At 36.8% G+C, this 21,315-nt stretch overlaps 1 pseudogene; it reads left to right on the forward strand.

Annotated features, from left to right (window-relative positions):
* Positions 1 to 6,674: 6,674 nt before the first annotated feature.
* Positions 6,675 to 7,187, forward strand: LOC130010821 (uncharacterized; annotated as a pseudogene).
* Positions 7,188 to 21,315: the final 14,128 nt, after the last annotated feature.

A 21,315-nucleotide genomic window follows, 5' to 3' on the forward strand; every position in this document is an offset into this window, starting at 1 on the left:
TGATAAAGTCAAAATACCTCTAAGGTAAGAGTTAAAGGTAAAACGTCAAATGTTAAGTGCTAAATGACAAATGTTTTGTGGGAAAATGCTTTTTTGACGTGTCTACATTTTACATTTCTCTCATTACATTTTACATATGCGCTCTGTCACACCCCATTTGTCATTCACGCTTTCTACATAGCAACTTTCGCACAGCATCAAACTAGCAAGTATGACGTTAAACCCCATGTCATTTAATCAATAGGTCCCCAGGTGTGTACATTATGCCCGACGCATGTAAACAGGTGGAACAATAATTAACTAAGATAAATTCTAATTCATCACATGAAATCAAGGCTAATGAAGACGGGCGTACGCCATACAGTGTGCAATGAGGGAAATTTGCCCGGATAACTCTTACATCAAGTAAACATGCCCAGCCTGGATCATATGGCGGTATATTAGATTCAAAATTCTAAAATGCTTTCGTCTAACTTCTGTTCATGTATTTTTTAACTTCTATTCATGTAATTTCTAACTTCTATTCATGTAACTTTTAAATTAAGACAATGTATAATCCAACTTCTTTATTTATTCAGTGTAAATTTTAATTCCATTTCATCTTATATCTATTATTTAGACGAAAAACGTCTTCATTGATGCTTAAACGTTTAGCATCAACATCAACGAAATTTAGAAATTTTACCTTCTACCTAGCAACCATCATTATGAAGTCGTTTGGTGTCGCCACTGCGTGCTAATATGGTGATTGCGCACCTGGTCGGGACCATTATGTTGATATAAACGACTCATCCTTCGTCGGGTTGAAGGTTGGACAGAGTGCTGAAATTTGCTGAGAGAGAGAGAGAGAGAGAGACGGGCTTGATAAAGACGAGTGTATCCTCGTCGAAACGTCGCTTAGTATTAAACTCAGTAATTGTGTATCCATAAAATTGTACCCTGTGTTAATATAGATCGTACAGTATATAAATATTAATTGGCTCAATTGTAAAAAAAATAAAAATAAAATAAAATTCTCCAATTCCTGCACTTGCCTTAAACATACATTATGCAAGAGCTAAATCTGTCTATTGCAGGTCTTTTCTTTAGGCCTGAAATGTTATCTAAATTATTAATTAACTTATCCAGACCATAATCAACTCTAGATGGCCTCGCTAGCCTGCGATCTTAAGTGGTTTGTGAGCCGATTTACTGCATAACTTTCCTTCACGATTAAACGATTAACTAGATAATCGAGACTATGCTGTTTATCGTACTGACTTTAGTAATGATGACCGAGGCTAGGCAGAAATTTCATTCGCTTAGTTTTCGGTTCATAGTGGATCAATTTGAATGACATTTTCAGCAAATTGCCTTTACATTATCTAGTTTTTAACTATTATAGTGAGAACTGCCAACTCGTTATCGAATCTCCCATAATGTATCTTTAAATAAAAATTAGCAAATGCTGTTTAGCTTATATTTGAAATAGTATTTGCAAACCATTCACGTTCGATGTAGTTTGGGGGGTTGGATGGCCGAATAGTTAGCACGTGCGCGCTGTATCATAAGATCTGTTATCAAGTCAACTGGTGTGGTTTCGATTTCCCGGTTGTACGTGCCAAGGTGTATGTTCGCCTGTCCAACCTCATGGGTTTTCTCCGAGTCCTCCAGGTTCCTCCCACTGCTAAAGACCCTACGCGCAAGCGAATTATTGAAATAAAATTAAGCCATATGTTAGTCCCGAAATGACTTAGTTTGTGTCGCGTGAGCGTTAAACCCCATCTCTCTCTCTCTCGCTCTATATTCAATTTTAACACTCCACCAAACCATTCAACCTGACGAAGAGCGAGTCGTTTGTATCAACAGAATTGGCCCGATCAGGTGCTCAATCGCCAAATTGAGCACACGGTGGCTACACCAAACGACGTCATAATGACGGTTGCTAGGTAGAAGTATCAAAATTCTAAATTTGTTTGACGTTCATTTAACATGTAAAGCGACAATGAAGTAGACATTTTGTTTTAATAATAGAAATAAGATGAAACAGAATTACAATTTACATTGAACAAATAAAGAAGTTGGATTATACATTGTCTTAAAGTAGCTAAGTCTCTAACTCAATATCATCCAAAATCTTCAACATTGAAAACACGATTTATTTGTCAAATTAAATCAACATTCATGTTGTGATCTTACGAATCGTGTACCATAATGCGCTTGAGTCCCAGTTGTATCAAGAGACTCGAGGGACGAGGCTAGACACATGGCACCAAATCAAACGGCGTATGTAGACTGGAATAACCAGACGCTAGAAATTTGCACTCGCTTGAGACTGCTGGCTTATTTCGTCGAACGTAACTGATTTGAAATTGGAGTAAAAACCGAAACCATTGAATGTAAATCAGTTTATATACATTCATATTACAGTATTATATGCGTTGCGACCCACTATTGTCAATTTCTAGGTCCCAAATGTTAGCGATTTAGCTCCTTTAATTACATGAATGGAAGTTAGAAATTAGACGATAGCATGTTAGAATTTTGAATCTAATATACCGCCATAGGATCAAGACACCTGTTATTATTCCGTAGCTAAATTTAAACGTCAACTTACCCGTCGTTTGCATGCACTCCTTTCTGATGCTTTTCTGTTGTGTCCAAGACATATCAATAACAGACATGTAAACCACGCCTGTTTAGTATCACGTATTAATAATTATATCTTAATCATTAACTAAAACTCACACCAGTTGTCACAATATGTTAAAGATGCCTTCCCGCGTAAAAATTTAACCGCGTGCAATATTTCGATTTTAATCGAAATATAGCACACGGTTAAATTTTTGAGAGGGATTTGAAGCAAACTTAGTTTGAAATATGAGGGATTTCAATATGTTTTTAAACATATTCAAACTATGTTTGCTTCAATTCCTCTCAAAACATTTTAACCTGACGAAAACTACTCTAATCTCTTTTTAATCATGCGATTTTATCACGTGACTTGATTGTAGGATAATCCATTAGCAGCTTGTATTTGTCGTTAGTCAATTTTCCATCTACCATAAATATCAAAACCTTGGTAAATTCCTGGATTATCCCCTTTCATTTTCCGCCGTTTAATCGCAGAGTGTACTGGACGTTTAATTCACCCAATGTTCTCACACCGGGGGAGCGGCAGTGGCTTAAGTGAGTAAGGTACTGGCTCGCCAAACTGGAGATTGGGTGTTCGATCCCTGCATTGGCCGAGAAAGTTCATCGGCATTTTCCGGCGGGGTTTCCCCTTGTCAGTGATACTGGACAGAGGGTCTGGCAAGTGACAACGCATAGTCGTATGGATAGGATCAAAAGCGAAATCCCGTGTACACATAGGCGTGCACGTAAAAGATCCCTTGGAAGTTGGAATTCGATATAAGAGTAGGTCGTAGGGAATGTGTCTTTAACCAATGTTATAAAACTAATATCTGTTTAAAAGTTTTCGCAGATGTATTAGATTTTATAACAATCAAATCGATTATAAAATATTTAAGATCTATATTATATTATATGACGGTACGTGATATGTACCTACACCTATACAATTGCGATGCAGCTACTGGTTTACTTATTAGGAAAACTTACCGCTTTTAGAAGGAAGTTCTCAAAATTGCGTCGTTCGAAGAGTGTGTAGAAATTTTATTGTAAAATTGTCAATTTTAAAAAAAAATCGGATAAACTTGAAAGAAAAACAGCTTCAGACATTGAGAGCTTTTTATGATAAAACTTTCTTCTCCGGCGTCTTGAACGTAGTTCCAATGGCGGAATTCGTCATACAGCCGAGTCTAGGCGTAGGGTACTGGAGATTTGCCGAGTTAAATAACTTGAGTCATTTAATTCACCATTTTGTAAAACAGGGTTAGTTTATGGCGATATCATCTAATTTCAAGCGAAGTGAAACCAGATTCTTTATATACTCTTAAAAAAAAGTAGGGGATATTCAGAAACAATACAAAACTGCGGAAATGCACTGCTGTTTTTATTAGAGGTAACTATATAAGTGTATGTTAATAGAGACTTTTGGCAAGCGTAAACTCCTGGTCCCTATCGCGTATCCGTCTGGATTTTGAGTGTGACGTCATCAATGTGTGTGCATTTCTCATACGTGATACGGCACACGAATACGGCAGCACGTATCGAACAGCTGTCATACGGAAAAGGTAAATATAAAATTGTCATCTTTTTTTTGCTACTTTTAGACGCAGAAATGTTGTATCATAGCGTTTTTATGAATCTATGTGTATCCTAGAACACACAGGCGTATATTTGATGTGATTTTAGCCATGATAACGACTGGGATTTAATCATTATTTTTGATGGTTTTTTCCTGGAATGCGTAATATATTTTAAAAAAGAAAATAGGTAAAAAACACAAAATACAAAAGTTATTTGTCAAAAAGTCACATTAAAACACATTTTTTTGTGGAAATCGCTGTCGTGAGATTAAAGGGTGGGTCATCCTCTACCTTACTCATGATAAAAAAAAAGAAGTTAAAACAGGTCCAGCTGATTGATGTTTGGTGTCATCAATGCGGATAGAAAAAAAAACGTGGGACAAAACAATCCGCTTCATTTATGTTGGAAAGCGAAGTTCTCCGAGTAAAAAACACATAGCTGGACACCTGGATTATGGATTATTTACATATTAAAACTGTTCGTGCGATTAATTCCAGTTAAAAATTCATATCATTTAAAACAGTTCACCCTTTAAAATCATGTATTTGGTTTGTAGTTCATTAAAGTTTTCCGTCTTGTGGATGTCTCTTAAAATAATAGTAAATCGATGCCTTATATGAATCACCACTGAGAAGCTTGATTAAGAATGGATTAAAATTAAATTGGTTGGAAATGTATAAAGTAAACACTGGCTTCAATTCCATTTGATGTGTTCGTTAATCTTCCCAAACGCCAGTGACGTCACAGTAACCAAAATGGGCGTGAAATAGTTGAACGTGCTAATATGAACATCAGTGAAACCAACATAAATAATTAATTATGTCGGCTTTTACGAATCGAAAGGGGTTCAGATAATAATCATACAAATTTACCGTCTTCATTAGCCCAGTCGGTTCTGACAAATAGGACGTTAAACATTCTTTTTTTTCTAACACTATTTATTCAATAAATATTTACATATTATAAATATACAATATATAACTATGGGATCTGAAAACAAGTTGGAGCTTATATATAGGTCCATGATAAAATCAATATATGACTATAGGTGTGCTGCTTTTGCTAGTGCAAATAAAACAGCTCTTGCTAAATTAGACAGTTTACAATACCAAGCAATAAAGACAGCAACGAAAGCTTTATTTGACACAAAAAGAGAAAGTCTATTGCAGTAGGTAAAATGTCATTCGAAAAAACATTGATATTCTGGGCTAAGATACAATAGCTTGTCCATCATTTAAGTGTACAAAATCAAGGAAAGAAATTTAAAAGGACTGTTAAATCGGAAACTCAAGCGTTTGGTCACAGAGCAAATGATTTATTACTGACAGGGTACCAAGCACCATGGACTTGATTAATTCAAACAATGATATAAGCCCAAGTAATGTTGTTGAAAAGAAAGAAAATCCACAGTACGCTCAAATGCTCTGGAGAAAATGTTTGAATGAAAAATGGCCATCTCATGTGAAAATATACACGGACGTATCTCACGATCCAAACACTAACAACACTGCGTTAGGTGTCATCATTCCTGAATTTAATGTTAATATATCAAAAATCTTACCAGATGGATGTTCCATCTGTACATCATAATTAAAGGCAATATCGACAACTCTTGAGTGGCTTAATTAATTGTTTCATCTACCTTTCAAAGAGTCGTCATTGTGTCAGACTCCCTTAGCAGCATATAGTCAATAATACATGACAAAACAACATCTAGACCATTTTTGTGATTGACTGGAATACGTCTTTAATAAATAATAAGCAATAGGTCTTTAATATTAACTGTATCACTAATGCAATTTAGAGAGTTGGCGTGGTGGTCAGAACGGCCTGTTACCCATTTATCTGTTATCGATCATAGGTAAAAAGTCTGAGAAATGTATTTTTAAATTAACAATTTTCTTATTATTCATTATATTTTGACGCAGCTTCAATCCGGTTTCAGAAGTAATGAACCAACAATATTCCAGTTGGTGGATTTATATGACCAAATTTGTCGTTCGCGTTATCACGGTAATGAAGTAAAGTCCACATTCTGTGATGTTAGTAAGAGATTCGACGCGTTTGGCACAAGAGTCTCATCTATACATTAATCCAGGGAAAACTGTTAAGATTATTTGAGATTTACCTACAAAACAGGTGGCTGAGGACAGTTCACATCTGTGCAAGTTCAATGATTGTTACATTGTCTCGTGTAATATGACCGAATTAATAACTTACAATCGTATATGTAGATTATGGTATATCTATAACATGACTTTTATTTATATGGGTGGTGTAGTGACAATTAAGTCATCGCCCAAATACCACACCGTTTGTTCTGATGGCAGTGGCAGACGCTACCTACAAGTTCCTCGGCAGTGGCAGATGCTACCTACAAGTTCCTCTATGTGGATGTTGGGGCAGAGGGTGGTCCGTCGGATGGAGGAACATGGAGTAAATGTTCCCTGCATGATGCTGTAGAAGAGAACAGAGCTGAAGTGCCTCAACCAGAACCACTCCCTAATGATGACCAGCCAGTGCCCTATCACTTCGTAGGGGATGACGCCTTTGCTCTCCGAACCTGGATGATGAAACCATTCTCCCATCGGTCACAGGTCCTACGAGAACGCATTTACAGCTACAGGTTGTCTCGTGCCCGACGTGTCGTGGAGAATTCCTTTGGAATTTTGTCTCAAAGGTTCCGTTGCCTCTTGACAACGATGCATCAGCACCCCGACACTATCAACCTGATCAGCATGTGCGCCTGTGTCCTGCACAACCTCATCCTCATTAGATACCCACAACGCAATCTCAGAAGTGGACCGCGAAGATCCGGACACACATGATCTAATCCCTGGTGGATGGAGGACTGGCCGACACCTGCAGGGGTGCTGCCTCTAACCGGCCATCATACCCAGAAGGATGCAAAGGATCAGCGAGAAAACCTGTCACATTACTACATGTCCCCTGCTGGTGCTGTCCCTTGGCAAGAAAGAATGGTAGTAGCTCCATGAGCTGCATCCACAGCACCGACGCGAACGCCACTGTCGCGCAGTAGTCGTGAACTAGTCGTGGCAGTTCGTGACAGTCGTGGCATGGCGCGCACTGGCACGCATCCTCCCGGCGAGTTCACGAACAGTTTAGGCATAGTTCACGACCCGGTCGCTAAATTTTGTCGTGACCAAAATTTTGAACATTTTAAAATTTTTAAACATATTCGACATCAGACGAAACATAGATTGTCATTTGGTCACGGACCCACTGTCATATCCCAGGTCCACTCTTTACCATTAATGCAAATTCAATACCAAGTTATTTTGATAATAAACTGTCCTCTTGTTTAAGATTTTGTAAACTTAATTCAAAGGTTTATAAAGGCCACAGTGTAGGATTGGGGCTGCAACACATGCCTCAGAAATAGGTATTTCAGACGCCAAACTACGTGCTTTGGGTCGTTGGCACACTAATGCCTTTAAAAAGTATGTATAAGAACATACAACGATAAGGACTGATGGGTGTTATGAGCGAGACAGAATTACGAGTCACTGGCTTCTTTGAGTACGTAGTCGAAGATCAAAAGGCTTTTACTTGATTATTAATATGTTTTAGTTTACAGTACTGATTTCAACACTAGTCTATCCTTTTTATCATTTGCTGTCACTTTTAATAATTTTAAGATAAATGTATGTCTCCTTTCCTTATTTAAAGTGTATCGTGTTATATAAAGAAAACTTGTTTTAGCTTTTTGCCTCTAGTGGGGAAGCTTATGGATATCCATAATTTTTATAATATCCATAATCTTTATGGCGGAATCTTTCAGATCCTCACTTTGGCAGAAAGCTAAATTGTATTGTATCCTCTACGGTTTTCAATTTAAATTAGTATATACTTATTTTTCATATGCTTTTAATTTCATGTTGCATTTTATTAAATGTCACCTTTGGTGGCCTTTTCAATTTAAGAATGCGTTTGCGAGAGAACCATGCAGGGACCGGCACATGGTGGGTGACCGATTTTCACCATTTTTTTATGTATGATGGGTAACCCCTCCAAATCCAAACTCCACTGCCACAATTTTAGATCAATCGAACCATTTTTAGAGCGTAGAAAAAAAATTCGAAATTTTAAGACCGAAAAAAGCCAAAAAATCATCATTTTCAGACCACTTTTCAATTATTTCGTACAACTAAACTACGGCGAGTAGATTAATGAAACTTTATAGCGTAGCAGATATGGTTAGTGAGAAAACATTTTGAAAGTTTAATGGATTTTCATGGAGCGGTTTTTGGTACAGGGACTTATTGCTGCAAGGTACCAAAAAAGCTCAATTTAGGTATGTCATTTTATTCTATCTATATCTCACCCACTGCGGGTTTAAGTATTTTTTTGGAATGCTGACTGAAAAGGCAATGATCTATAGTATTAAGATCAAGAAAAAAATTGGGTGGCACTCGACCCGTTTAGTAGTAAATAATTTCCATTTTTGTACAAAAATAACGATTTTCCACAAAAATGACGAAACATAAACCGCTTTATTTATACACTGAAAAGTGTAACATGGCACTTGAAACCAAATTAACGTGGTTTCCAGTTCCATTAACAGCAAGCCGTAATAGAAATAGAAATAAACAAATAAATATAAACGCAGATTATACACTTTCATCAAAAAATTCAAGTTTAAAAAATGTTCCATTATCAAAACTACAATTACTTATTTCTATCTATCTATCTATCTAGCACTATCTTGTATCTAATCACGAAAACTGAGCTCACAATTACACCGTTAAAATTTTCAAACGATGAAGTTTGAAAAGCTTACTTTACTGTAAATGCCAAAAATAAAGAGCTGTACTTGGTAAATACAATTAATCTCTCTAGACTATTTTTCAACACTTTATTAATTCGGCAATATAATCTCATGATCTAGTAGAAGGATGATTTACTTAATAAATTTAATTTCAACATATTTCTTTTCATCCTATCTTTAATGTCGTGTGTACACAATTTGATGTCAGAATAATTAGGGAATGAAACAGTTTTTGAAAGGGAATAACTTGCGATCACCTGTGTATCATCTGCATAAGAATGTCGTCCTAGAAACCATGATTATCGATTAGTTGTCCAACTTCTTAGTACACATTACAGAAAGGACAGGTCCAAGGACTGATCCTTGTGGAACTCCCGAACTTTCTGTACCGACCCTACAGAGGGTTACTGGAAGGCGGTTGCATGGGGCATTATCAGGCCTAATAATACAGGCAATGAATGATTTTTTTGGAAAAATGATGTAAGTCATTTTCTTCAAGTTCGACCATCAAATTTAATATGAAAGAAATCCGTGCCAGTCATTTTGTCAAAACCGAATATTAGTATTAGTAGTCCTCAACTTCTATTATTAATAGAATTGTCCTCAGTCCCGCAGTGGGTGAGATATAGCATCATGAAATTAATATGTTTTAGCATATAGCAAAAACTACGTCTCAAAATAAATTCCTCATAGCCTCAAATGGTTTCGGAAAAATTCAATAGTCATATATATTGAAGTAGTAGACATGATCATTCATAAAAAATAATTTAAAAAAATCAAAAATCAATAGACAATTTATGGGAAATATTTGCATTTAGGGGTTATTTTTTAAAAATAATGACGGTTTTTTAACCCTAAAATGGCCATAGCTGGTTCTCCGTAACTACAAGGTTGGTGACCCTCATATTTCGTATGGGGTATACGGGGTACCTAATGACCAAATCTGCAAAGTTTGGTCAAAATCGCCCGACACCGCTTGTGCCGGTTTTTTTTTAAATTTTGCATGATTCTCTCGCGAACCCATTGTGTTTATTGTGATATGGAAATAGAGCATAAATGATATTACGCGTGGAATAAATGCAAATATCCTTGTTAATGCATGGTAATCGAAGATCAAATAGGATGGCAATCCTTTCTAAATGAAGACTAATAAAGAAAACTTAGTAACTGGTCAAAAAGATGGAAAATTAACTTTAATCGACACAAAGCAAGAAAACCCTACTCTTATTAATCTTGACTTTGAGAGAGAGAAATGGGTTTAACGTCCACTCGACACAAACTAGGTCATTTCGGGACTAACAGGGTTCAATTTTATTGCAAAAATTCGCTTCCGCGTTGGGGTCCTTAACAGTGGACAGGCGACCCATTTCCTTATCACGTACAACCGGAGAATCGAAGCCACGCCAGACCTTATGATAAAGCGCACACGCGTTAACCACTCGGCCATCCAACCCGCCTAATCTGTACTTTGATCGAACAGCACTAACTGAAAGAAAAGACCATCAGCATCTGGGATTTTTAAAGTATTATTTGTAATTGGGCTGCTCATATTAATTATACCGTTATTAAAGTTAGTAATTTTATAGACTTTTTTAAAAGTTTAAAGTATTGTTTAGGCAGAAGATCACTAGAAACAATACACAAAACATTTATATTACTGTTATTCGACTGCTGTGACGTAATCTACATGGAATAACTGTACTATAAATGAAAGTACTGTACTTGGAAACTTACATCTTGATGCCCGTAGAACAATCACTAGATTGGCGAGTGACACATCTCATAATCTGTTATATACTCTTCAAAAAAGTAGGGGATATTGAAATGCAATTACCTATGCAGGTTGTGATATGAGATGAGAGTATGTTCACAGATGAAGAACTTATCGCCCCCAACAGAACCACTGAGCTGCACATGAAACACGCAATAGCGCCATACACGTGGGAGGGTTCATTGTCAAATTTGACACTTCAAGGAAGGGTTGATGAAAACTACCGCGTGCTGGTTTATCTATCCATGTTTGCTTTCCTAACTATTCTTGCATAAGATTTACTGTTTAGCGTATCGTTGCTTAAGTGTGTTATGTTTAATTTGACCGACAACACTGCAAGAATTGGCCGTGGCACTGCAAGAGGAGTGGTTCAGATTGCCTTAAATCGTGATTGGACGGTTAATTAGGAGCATGCCACGAGGAATTGCTGAATGTCTGAGGATTGGTGGAGCAATTACTCATTATTAAGACAAAAATCAAAAACGTCCATTTTCACTTCTGACGGTGTATCTTTTTGCGAGTGAAATGGGGCCGGCAGATAAGTCGCCCATATGAACTGTTCATGTGTAGGCAATTGGCCTGTTATTAGAGACTTTTGGCAAGTGGAATTTTCCCCATTCGTATCACGTATCCATATCGTATGCATATATAAACAGTGCCAAGCGTGTTTTAAAACGCCTTAATTCTTTCGCAAAATGCATTTAAAGGTTCTGACGAATATTCTTCCTTTTCGTCAATAATATATATAGATCGTGGCCTTTAGTTGGCTAAAACATAAACTAAAGAGCCGTAATAGTAATTCCTTTAACCAACAGCGAGAACTCATTGATCGTTTTTCCTTTTATAAATATTGACGCATCTTCTATTATTTGTGTGTCATACTTTCAGGCACCTCAGTTTGGCCATGATTCTTCAACTGTTACCTTGTAGTAAAACTATTCGCGAAAATGCGAATGCTGACTTATGTGACCCAATCGTTTATATTGCCATGCAAGTTTGTCATGACATGAAGCTGAGCCGGGAATAAGTTTCAAATTTGAGTTATTTATTCTCATTGACATAACTTATTACCATTAACGCAACTCACGTATGTAACACATGGTTAAACTGTATGAAGTGACTTTCGGCTGAGCGGGGAAAGTTTGTTTCAACTTTGAATTGTTTATTCTCATCGACATAATCTATTATCATTAACGCAGCTAGTGTACGAGGTTACTTATTATGATTATGGATAAACTGTTTGCAGTGATATATGGTTTTAAAAAATCGTTACTATATCTATCATTTAGTTAACTTACATAAACTCTGTTTTCCTATTAAATATTATGTCACACGCTAACAGTGATGTTTAAACTAACAGAAAACGCCTCTAAGATGAAAGGATATCTATTTATTCTGTTCTCGGTTTTCAGTAATGGGATTCGTGCATATTATATTGAATCTCTTTACACACGGACAACTGTCATCCCAGAAATACAAGTTTGTACAAAAACAACTTATAACAAAGTTATTATCCACCAACAGGCTTTATCGAAAATAGACTGTGGTCGACTATGTTTATCAGATCAATCATGTCGAAGAATTATGTTTGACAAAGAAAAGAGGCTTTGTACCCTGTTTGAATCTGGCGGAGATTGCATAACGCATGAAGGTGTAGATGGTCAATATTGTTTCAGACAGGTAAGAATAATACAGTTTACTGAAAATAGTAATGTCTGTTTATATATTATAACATGTTAGAATAATAAAGTTTACTGTATCCAGGTAAGAATAGCGAAATTTACTACGACCAGGTAAAAAAATAAAGTTTACTATAACCGGGTAAGAATGATAAATTTTTAGAACCAGGTAAGAATACCAATAGTTTATAATAAAGTTTGATATAACCACGTAAGAATAAAAACGTTTACTACAACCACGTAAGAAAAGTAAAGTTTACCGTAATCAGGTAGGAGTAATACTAGTTTATAATAAAGTTTACTATAACCATGTAAGAATAATAAATGTTTTCTAGAAGCAGGTAAGAATACTAATAGTTTATAATAAAGATTGCCATAAGCACGTAAAAATAAAAAAGAGAGTTTAGTATAAACACGTAAGAATAATAATAATAAAATCACGTCAGAATAAAAAGGTTTACCGTAACCAGGTAGGAGTAATAATAACAGTTTATAATACGGTTTACTATAACCAGGTAAGAATAATAATAAAGATTACTATAACCATGTAAGAATAATAATAGTTTACTATAACCAGATAAGAAAATAATAAAGTTACTATATTCAGGGAAAAATGATAAAGTTTATAATAGTTTTTTCTTCCGCTGGCTATTAAAGATGCGATATGCAATCTGCTAAATCTACCTATAGCAGGACTCAAATGTTATATAAACTATTATTTAACAATTTATGCACACGACAAGCCTATGATTAACTCTCTAGAATCTGGCCCAGATTCAAATTGATAATTTAAAATTTTAACGATATACTGGATAATCGAGACATAGACTCGATTTTCAAGCACCGTTGCTGTGATAATGAACATACCCTCCATAGCGTCAACACCTATCCATGCTGGCATGGTAAAGTGTGAACGGACAGGGGCGACGACAATATACGTCTACATGAAAATGTGGGCATATAAAATCCTTCCCTGTTAATACCGTGTTTATCCCTCTCGCCACCACCAAATGTGTAATATAAAACCTACCGTTTAAAATCTCCGGACCCCTCACCTCGACCAAATGTGTAATATACCAGCGGGTGCCAGGCAAGATACGCTCACACTTTGTAAGAGATGGGTAGAGAACAAGCTAAAATAAAAAAAAAGCAATTTTTCGTAAAATCAGGGGCCGTAATACAGGAATGCAGTCTGAAATGCTCGAATATAGGATAAAATGGTGGCCTTTAGAGGATCCACGGGCTAAAAAAAACCTCGATTTTTTCGTACAATCAGGGGGCCATAACCCAGGAAGTTACGATCTGATGTACCCGAATATCGACAGGGACCGCGATCGTTGGGAGATAACCCTATATTTCAAGTTTCGTCACGTCACAATCGGATAAAAATTGTGATCTGTAGAGTGTCGACAAAAAATGTAAACGGACGGACCGTCCAGACTATTTTATCCCTATCACCACAACCACGTGTAATATAAAACATATCGTGTTTATCTAAAGAATGTTTATCAGCTGCCATTTGGTCAAATGAAATGAAATGAAATGGGGTTTAACGTCCTACTGTTCTGCTCCTAACCTAGGCAAATGAAGACGGGCATACACCATACAGTGTGCTATGAGGGAAATTTTGCCCGGGCAGCGGCGCTAGGGCCTACTCTTATATCGAATTCCAACTGCCAAGGGATCTTTTACGTGCACGCCAATGTGTACAGGGGACTTCGGTTTTTCGTCCCATCCGAACGACTAGACAGCTGTCCTTGTCCAGCCCTCCGTCCTGCATCTCTGACAAGGGGAAACCACGGGATGAACTTTCTCGGCCAATGCAAGGATCGAACACCCGACCTCCAGGCTAGCGAGCCAGCGTCTTACCCACGCGATCCCCGCCATTTGGTCAAGCAATTCCGGTCAGATTTTCAATCGTCATTAGGGTTTCACATATTTGAACAATTTTTAAAATCGGATAAAACAAATTTGACCTCCTCAGGTTTCAGAAGCCAAAAAAACACAATTTTTCGTACAATCAGGGACCATAATCCTGGAAGTTACATTCCGATATGCGCGAATAGGAACCAAGATCTTTGTGATATAAACATACATTTTAAGTTTCATCAGGGTCCACAATCTTGGTATAACATACTTTTACACTATTTTCTTACAAAGTGCGTCCGTTTTGTCGGACAGTTTCGGTCCCATTTTCACGAAATACGAATTCAACCATCATTATGGTGTAACGGCGATGTATGTGAACGTCTTTGTTATATTGGATAAAAAAAAAATGTGACCTCCAGAGGAACCACAAGCTAAAAATACGATTTTTCGTACAATCAGGGGTCATAATCCAGGAAGTTACAGTTCGATATTAGCGAGTACCAAGATATTTGGGTTATAAACATACATTTCAAGTTTCATCGAAATCGGATAAAGCTAAAACGTGATTTCTCATAAAATCAAGTGTCTTAGACCAGGACGTTACGAAATGAAATGAAATAAAATGGAGGTTAACGTCCTACTGTTCTGCTCCTAAGCTGGGCTAATGAAGACGGGCATACGCCATACAGTGTGCTATGAGGGAAATTTTGCCCGGACAGCGGCACTACGGCCTACTCTTATATCGAATTCCAACTGCCAAGGGATCTTTTACGTGCACGCCAATGTGTACACGGGACCTCGGTTTTTCGTCCCATCCGAACGATTAGACAGCTTTCCTTGTCAGCCCCTCCGTCCTGCATACCAGGACGTTACGGCCCATTACGTGGAAATATTGTAAATAACCGAGATCTTTGGGAGATTAACCTATAAATCAAGTTTGGTTCACAAACAAAATGTAAACGGACACACGGACGGACAGGCGACGACAAACATCGGTATTTGACAGTGTTCACATTCCGGTTGAGGCTCTCGCTTTAAGATGGAATGACCAATGCGAGAGGAACACAAAACATCCTCATCCCTCCTGTTGATACTATAAAATCGTTTACCCCCCCCCCCCCCCCCCCGTTACAATAATTGGCCAAAATTGTTTACCCCTTCTCATTGCACACTACTTGTTTAAATGTGAATACTTTAATATTTTTTTCAGAAAAATGTGACAGAAACATGAAGGTTTTTTTTTATTGCATACTAATAGTCTCCTTCTTTGTCACTATTTCTGAACATGGTTCAATAATTAATGACTGCTCAATCAATGCACCCCTTCTTAGAATGGTTAAAACATTTTATTAGTCCAAATTGTAATATAGCCCACCGTATACAACCACCCTTTTTATACAATTACCTTCTAGCGACAACTTACCACGTTAATCTTCAAACCGTATTCTCCACCCCACACCCTCCTAGGTTTGTCTGATCTTCGTTTCAACTGAGAAAACTGACGGGTTTAAAATGAATGTTAGTCTGGCGAGGTCTTTAAAATCGAATACATTCCCGTTTGTTTTCCTGCAGATTTTATTTTCTATCAACAATTTTACTGAATAGCTGAATGACAAGAGCTATTCCATGAATATTGATTATTTGAAAAACAGTCGAAATTCAAGTAGCTGTAGCTGTTGTAAATTTTATAATTAGCGAAGTTAAATACCATTCCCTTTCAAATGTGAGGGAATTATCTTTTTTTTTGAAAACATAAAAACAGACTAATTGAGCCGTTCGATCTTTATTTTTTTCTTGTTAAAGTAGCTAATTCTGTAACCCAGTATTATCCACAGTCTTCAACAGTGCAAACACGACTTATTGTTTGTTAAAGTAGCTAATTCTGTAACCCAGTGGTATTCACAGTCTTCGACAGTGCAAACACGACTTATTGTTGTTATCTTACCGTGAAAAGATGGGCTTCTGGTATCCAATATTTACGCACAATGAAAATTTTAAACTTGACAAGAATTTGTAATGAAGTGGCCAATGCAGGAGTAAACCACGCGACCTCCAGGCTAATGAGCCAGTGTCTTATCCACTTAACCACCGTGACTCCGCACGGGAAAGCCACGCCGTAAAATCCGAGGAGCTTTTTCAGCCAACCTTTTAATCGCCATAGTTGGAATGTTCGTCTTGTTTCAACCAGCCAACTAACATATAACCGATCAATAAATAAAATAAAATCAAATACGACCAATCCAAACCATTAGACAAAATTCGAAGTCCAGCATCGCTGACAAGAAGGGGAAACTACATCGGAAAATCCCGATGAACTTTATCGGCCAATGCTAGGGTGCCCCGAGCTGAAAAAAATATCGAAAACTATTTACAGTTATGGCACTATATTTATATAAACAACAACGCTAGATGATCCTTTATTACAAACTACCAAGAAACTGTACCTGCGTGCTATATTTCACAAGATATATCCATTCGACTGCATTGTAAAATACACTGCTTTTGTGCACCATCCGCGGACATATTTGTTTTGGGGTTTCAATGTTGACGGAGTTATGTTCTCTTGGTTATTTCAAATTATTGATTTTTTTCCGATAAGAATGAACCACTACTACCATTCGGGTCTATTCGTTTAAATCGTAATTTGCTATCTGATGAAATGTGCTCCATGCTTTGATTGAATTTAAGTTTCCGACCATGCGCAACGCAGCTCAGTTTTGGATCGGCCATTCCCGTGTGCTTAATTTTGATGTGTGCAATTTTCCAATTTAAATTTATTTAAGTTTTTGTAGATATATTAGACCAACATAGGTCTATCTATATTGGTATTTTATGTAAATGTGCCTTTGTAAATTAATAATTTTGATGTCCCATTTAAGAAATAATGTTCGGAAAGTATGTATATTGACGAAAAGTTTCATGGAGTAATTAGAGTATTAAATAAATAATGACAGACTATTTTAATCAATCTAAATGAAAAATATGCAATAGCTGATCAAGTTATGTACAGATTTGAGATGTACATCGACTTTTGAAGTTGGGTTTGAATAAGTGAATACAAACTAGAAGATACATAATTAAGAACAAATTCAAATTCGGAAGGACGTTCCTTCTTGTATGATAGCATTTACACAAGAATAAATATGCTGATTATTTTAATATGTATTTCCTATAACTTTATAGGGACTGAAAGCGATCGATAACATTAACAAAAACACATCTCATCGTGACCAACGCCCTCTGAATCAACATGCCTGAATGTTAGATCTTCTTTCGTAACGGCATGTCGTCTATTACAACACCCTTAAATCATATACATTTATATTATGTACAGTAGAACATCTGCCTTGGCAGATATTTTTTTTATAAACAGTCAATATTATCTTGTCAGCTATTGTACGAAAGAAATACAGGTTTTCCCAAAGATAAATAGGTTAAAAATTAAGGTAATCAGCGCAGGTGTACTCACTTTAAAGCATTCGCAGACTTAAGTTAAGTATTTACTCAAAATTGTTCCCCTTATTTTAACTAAACTATAGCCCTTTATAAATCGTTTTTTGTTTTAGTGTTTGAAATACATCATTGAGAAACTATGTACAAAGCATAGTGTTTCTGGATCAAAGATATTTCTCATAAACAGTGATTGTAAGTTGAGTATATTTTCAACTTAAGAATGCTTTGTGCACTCGGGATTTGGTTATAAAATGATTTTTTTGTGTCTTAAATATTGGATATTAGGATCTTATAGTTTCAGGACAAGATAACAACACCAATACAGTGTCTGCAACCTTGGTATTACATGTTTTTTAAATTATTTGCTTACTGGGGAGCGACCATTTTTATTGGCAGTTTAGGTCCGATTTTCCTGAAATATTAACTCAATCACAATTAAGGTGTAACGGTGATATCTTTGAACAATTCTTAAAATCAAATAAAAATTGTGACCTCTAGAGGGTCCACAATCAGTGGCCATAATCAATGAAGGTGCCATCCGATACGCGCAAATATCAAAAGGAAAAGATATCTTCGGGATGTAAACAAATATATTATAAGTTTCATAAAAAAAAAATCGGATACAAATTGTGATCTGTAGATGGTCAGTAAACAAAGGAAAACCGACACACGCACGGAAAGTGAGGCGAAAGAATACGTCCACATGAGTGGACTGGAGATTACTTTATATTCTCGGACCACCGGTTTATAAATGCCGGCCATGGTAGTAATCAAAATATGCATTTAAATATTTAGGATGGTAAATAATGACCATATTTCTGGTACTTTTGAGTGACGGGTATTGTTTTGATAAATATTACATTTTTATGAATTTCATCAGTTTTCAGTTTTAAATTTAAACAAGGATCTACTCGACATTTCGGGACTAACATATGGTTCAATTTTATTTCAATAATTCGCTTGCGCGTAGGGGTCTTTAGCAGTGGGGGAAACCGGAGGACCTGAAGAAAACCCACGAGGTTGGACAAGCGACCCTCCTTGTAACGCACAACCCGGGAATCGAAATCACCCCAGTTGATAGAACGCACACGCCCCCCCCCCCCAAAAAAAAAAAACCATATCTTTAAACTGATCTTACTATTACAGTAACATTTAGTAGGATCACCGTTCATAATACAATCAGTACCATCCAGATACAGCGTACATCTGGCATTGTTAGAACAGTAAAGAAATCGCCAACAGTCAGCATCTAGACCACATGCTGCGCTACAAACAAATTTTCTTCTTTCCGTGGTTCTTGATAACACTTTATGATCATCGCATGAATTCTGAATTATACTTGATCTAGTAAAACTGCTGAATGGATGGCTAAACGTGCGGGACAGAGTGATGAAAATCGCTGCGGTGATTATCAGTGACAACATCTTGCGTTTATACTAAATAAATTAGAAAATTAAATGTAATATATGTTTCGAACACCCCGAATAAGTTTTTGGTTTAATCTCTGCAAAACCAGCAATATTTGTGTACCGAGTAACCATAAATTGAATGAAATTTTCAACAAATTAATATTTTAAGTTTTATCGAAATCGGATAGAAATTGTGACTTCTAGGGGGTCCACGGTCTTCGTATTAGATTCGTTGACTCTATTTCCGGCCATTTTGTCGGACAGTTTTGGTCCAATTTTAACGAAATTCGAACTCAATCGTCATTATAGGGTGTAACGATTATATATTTGAACGGATGAAATTGTGACCTCTAGAGGAACCACAAGTTAAAAACGCGATTTTTCGTACAATCAGGGGCTATAATCCAGAAAGTTACAGTCCGATATACGCGAATGTCAAAAGGTACCGAGATCTTTGGGTTATAAATATCCATTTAAATTTCATCAAAATCGGATAAACATTATGACCTCTAAAGTGTCCACAAGCAAAAAACGTGATTTTCCGTACAATCAGGTGGCATAATCCATGACGTTACGGTCCGACAAATGCCAATATCAAAAGGAAACGAGAACTTTGCGAGATAAACCTATATTTCAAATTTTGTCAAAATCGGATAAAAATGGTGACCAGTGGGCGGGCGGACGTCCTCACGGACGGACAGTGGACGACAATATACGTCCACACGAATATGTGGGCGTATAAAAAGCATTTACTATTAGGACGACTTTATTTATTGAGAATAATAATTATTTAGATTTAACTGAAATTCACCCTACCTCTACAATATTGATCAGTTTTTACGTGTTCTTTACTCACCCGGTTTACTGACTGGTAACATTCTACTAACTATTGTCTCAAATTGGAGGGGATCACGTGGCTAAGTGGGTAAGAGGCTGGCTTGCTAGCCTGGAGGTCGGGTGTTCGATCCCTGCATTGGCCGAGAAAGTTCATCCAGATTTTCCGGCGTGGTTCCCCCTTGTCAGTGATGCAGGACGGAGGGCCTGACAAGGACAACTGTCTAGTCCTTCGGATGAGACGAAAAAACGAGGTCCCGTGTATACATTGGAATGCACGTAAAAGATCCCTTGGCAGTTGGAATTCAATATAAGAGTAGGCGATAGTGCCGCTGCCCGGGCAAAATTTCCCTCATAGCACACTGTATGGCGTATGCCCGTCTTCATTAGCCCAGCACAGGAGCAGAACAGTAGGACGTTAAACCCCATTTCATTTCATTTGTCTCAAATTGGATGTTTAATGAGCTTGTATATGATTTCTTCTTCAGGCATTACGTCGTTTAATGTAAAAGCCTTTGCCATTGTCAGTAATATTTACTGTTTAGAAATTTAACAGTTTTAACTTGCACAATCCTAGAAGGCAATGAACGCCAGAATCATAGATTGATCCTCGACATTGGGCAGACACTTCCTTTACTTTAATACAGTCATTTAGATCCTTCGAAGGAAGCGGTTGAGTTCTAGACTCGTGCAACTTACGACTGTAGACATGTCTGTAGAATTATTTCGAATTCTTATGTAGATAATAATAACGTATGCATTTATGTGTAAGGCTGTAGTACTGTACTGTATAATGGATTTTATTATAACATCACTGCTATAGTTTTCATGTATTTCTTTTAAGAAAGGGTATTTTAAAGATACCTTCCCGCGCACAAACTAAGTGATTTCATGATATATTTCAACTAATATTCAAACTAATTAATTTATCAAAATGTTGCTCGAAACCTTCTCAAAACAATGTATTCGTGAGGGAATACCGCTGCTATAAAAAAATCTATTTAAAAACGTCATGTTTGTGTCACGTGACTTGGCTGACGCGGTACCTATCAACGGGTGCGTAATAAAATTCTCGGATTATCCACTACCCGCGTCTTTGCCTGTGGTTTTTATCTCGGAAACTGTTGTACACTTAAAGCTCACCATGAATTTCATCAATATATAAACCAAGCGCTCACTAATCTGACAAACTTTTCGTGCAATCTTTCACGTCACTCAAGCAGACATCCCTAATCGTCGGGTTGCCGGTTAAGGAAATCCTTACATTTTTTTCCTGTATGCGCTCCATGGGTTTTTTTTATTGGGGAATACAGTATTTTT

The sequence above is a fragment of the Patella vulgata genome, chromosome 1 (assembly GCF_932274485.2).
Source record: "Patella vulgata chromosome 1, xgPatVulg1.2, whole genome shotgun sequence".
NCBI lineage: Eukaryota > Metazoa > Mollusca > Gastropoda > Patellidae > Patella > Patella vulgata.